At 51.3% G+C, this 3,545-nt stretch overlaps 1 pseudogene; it reads left to right on the forward strand.

Moving 5' to 3' along the window:
* Positions 1-855: 855 nt before the first annotated feature.
* LOC123067871 (60S ribosomal protein L5, mitochondrial-like) lies at positions 856-2,737 on the forward strand (annotated as a pseudogene).
* Positions 2,738-3,545: the final 808 nt, after the last annotated feature.

The raw sequence follows: 3,545 nt of genomic DNA on the forward strand, positions 1-3,545 counted from the left end.
GCTTGCAGCATGAAGGCCATGCCAGCGCCAACTTGCAGCACGGCAGCGACGTCCTACCTCCGACGAAGGGGAGTAGCATCGCCTGACAGAAATAGCTCCATCGGCTCCCCCCTGCAATCTTGTCTTCATGTGCCGTCGGTGGTCTAGCGAGGAGCCTCTTTTCCTTTTGCCCAGCTCCCTGAAAACAATGTTCAACTTGCATATATTAAGCATATAGCTAGCGTTTCTTCTGAGCCAGATCAGACTCAAATTTTGACTATGATTGGGCCGAACAGTGGTAGAACCTAGTGAACTCCGACTACTCAGATTTTGACTATCCGCCGTCTGTCGATCCTCCTTGCTTCAACCTCGCGCTCCACTGCATCTACGTCGGCCAAAACAGCAGTGCACCCGCGTCGCTCTCCAGGGGGGCGGCTCGGGTGACCTACCCCCCCCCCCCCCCCCCCGCCGCCGCCACCCCCTTCTGCTCCCTCCCTCTCGCCGTCGTCGGGCAAAGCCCGTGCGGCTGCCGGCGGCGGCGGGCCTTTTCTCTCCCGTCACGCATGGAGGTCAGCCCTGGACGGCGCGCCGTGCGACGCGGAGCTGCACGCCAGCGTGGATCTGTCCCTCCGGCCTCTTCTACGGCGCGGTGGCGCTGGATGCTGGGGCGGCGGCCCCAGGGAGCGGCGGCCCCCTCCTCTCTTCCTCGCGGTGGAGTGGCGGCTGACTGTTTTGGCGGCGGATCGGGGAGTTTCTGCTCGGATCTGGTGGGCGCGCACCGTCGGCAGGATGCGGCGGTGCTGGCCGTCCTGGGCCACATGTGTGGCAGGGCGGCTGCGCGTGGTGGAGGCCCCGGCGCCTCTGGCCCTTGGCGGCATGGAGGGCCTGGTGGTTGGTTCCGCGCCATGTGTGGTTTGCCCTCCGGACATATCTGATCTGGCCGGTGCGACCTCAATGTGCGGCGACTCAGACCGGCGGCGACCCGTGCACACGATGCTTGATGGAGGTTCCTTCAGCGGATCCGGGTGAAAACCTAGTTCTCGGCTTGATGCAAAGACCGACGTTGGCGCACTCTTTTGTGTCATTACCTTCTTGAAGGCCTCGCCGTGGAGAAGCTCCAAACCTCTATCCGCTACCTCCGGTGGAAACCCTAGATCAGTAGATCAGATGATGGTGGCGTGTTGGTGTCGTTTCCTCATTGGGGGAGTCATTCTTGGAGGCGTACACGGGTTCGAGGGACCAGTGGGCGGCTTTTTTTATGGAACGGTGCTTCCTCCTGCACGTTGATGATGGCGGATCTCGGCGACGTGGTGCAGTGGAGTCTCAGCACCCGATGCGCGGTGCTGGACTCGCGCAGGAGGGGGTTGCTGTCTGGCGTCATGGTGGCATCGATGGCAGAGTGGCCTGACAAGGTAGAAGCGTCAATATCTGCTCTGAAGACGGACCAGTGGAAGATGGCGGCGACGACACATGTGAGTGCGTTAGACCAGTTCATACCCCAGACCGGGTATATGGCTCGGCTGGGGTTTCTGGCTTTTGATGATAGGCTCAGGTGAGTGGACTGTGTATTTGGCCCAGCTAGCGCCCCTTCATCATATGGATAGGAGTAGTGGCATATGATGCCAAGATGGCGGATTCACCCTATTGTTGTAATACTTTGTAAGGTCCTCGAGAATAATCAATAAAGTGGCCGCATGCATCTCCCAGATGCAGAGGCCGGGGGTCATCCTCCTTTTCTAGAAAAACTAAACATTGATTCTCTCTCCTAACCAACCCTAAATATGTGAAATACAAGGAATCAATCCAGAACTACAACCAAGGGAATCAACTCTTATTGCAGTGAAGGAAAAATAACCCCTTTTCTTCTCCGGTAGCACCGATTCCTGAATTAAAGGCACACGAGAAATATTTCTCTATGTCAATTCAAAGCAAAACAAACGTTATTTGACGCTAAAGCCTATGAACATAATTCTTTTGAGAAGAGCTGGCGCCTATGCTTCTATGAAAATCACCTATGTGGAACGGATGCTTCTACTTAGTCATCATAGACCAGCAAATCCATTTGATGGCCGTCTTTCTGTGATGGTGGTGTCATTTCGTCACGCTCACCATCTCTACAGAGCTTAACAAGATAATCCACGCCAACAACCAAAGCCAACACGCCTTCGCTCGGAAGCTCTTTCTTCATCTAAGCTTTTAGTAACATTAGCTAGCATCAATAGGGTGGAACGCATTAATCAGTAGAAACCTTGCTTCGCCAATGTTATGGAAGTTCCTGGATTGTTTCAAATAAGATCAATACGCAAAAGCTGCCTCTAACCAATTTGGAAAATTTTCTATGGACATTTTGTGCGGTCGGAGATTCATACAGACACAAAGGGCCCCCTATTTTCAAGTAGGAAAGTCGTTTCGATCCAATCCATTCTTGGGGTACGAAAAAGACACTGGATATATCAGTGACTTTGCACGACAAAGCATTCTCCAAGGGTATGGAATGTACCATTTTTTGGTAAGAATCTTTACAGTAATGTCTATGTTAGATTCTCTAGTAGAAATATGGGAAAACTCCATCAAATTCTTTATGGAAACGGAGTTCTGCGAATTCTCCCCGGAACTGGAAGATCATTTTGAGATCTTCGAGCATATTCCAAGGTTCATTGTGACTATTGTCACTTGTGCCAATACAAAAGATGAGACTTCACTACAGTGGGGCGGATTTTTGCTAAAAGATGAGGGGGGGGGGGGGGGGACTAAGTAAGATGCTGGAGAAGCGACGATACGAGATCACAAACATAGATTGCTCGCTGCTAAATATGAATTAAGACGAAAGTTTCCGAATTTTGTTACCCGATCTTCCGACTGATATGCGGGACACACGTTGTTATAGGTTTTCCAAGTTGCCAACAAAGAGTTCAATTGCACGAGTAAGAAACCGAGGTATTTTCACGGGTCACCCTTGTTCTGCAGTTGAGTTCTTTCGCATTTCTCGTATCGTTTTTCGTGGATTAGCATGTCGAGGTTCTTTGATGGGCATAAAGAAATCGTCTTGGTAGCAACCACCAAACCAATACAACAAAGGTTAGCTCTACAGCTAGTTCACAAGCAAGGGTTGTAGGTCCATTACCGCCCGGCTCCCACCCGAAACTAACGGAGTCAACCCAACTCTCGGATCGGAGATGCTAACGGAACAGGATTCGAACCTATGACCCTCTGTACCCAAAACAGATGCGCCAACCAGACTGCACTACACCTCGCCCCCCCCCCCCACCCCCGAGAACATATGGATCTACCTGATCCATCAAGAAAAGAACCACCGCTTTTAGGAAATTTTTACAATTCTCTTTCATTTGCATTTTCTTTCCTGAAGGCCCCCTCTCGTTCTTCTTACATCTTTCCCATTTTTCTTGAGAATTGTATCTGTGGCTACTGCTGTTTTGCCAGTCTATCTGTACCCAATAATGAACTATCGCTTACCGTGCTGTATAGGGATCATCGAATCGATAGGAATAAGCCCTATTTGAAGGTGTTTGACAGGTCGGATTTGCCAAGTCCGGCTGTAGATGCTC

Source organism: Triticum aestivum, chromosome 3B (assembly GCF_018294505.1).
Source record: "Triticum aestivum cultivar Chinese Spring chromosome 3B, IWGSC CS RefSeq v2.1, whole genome shotgun sequence".
Lineage (NCBI taxonomy): Eukaryota > Viridiplantae > Streptophyta > Magnoliopsida > Poales > Poaceae > Triticum > Triticum aestivum.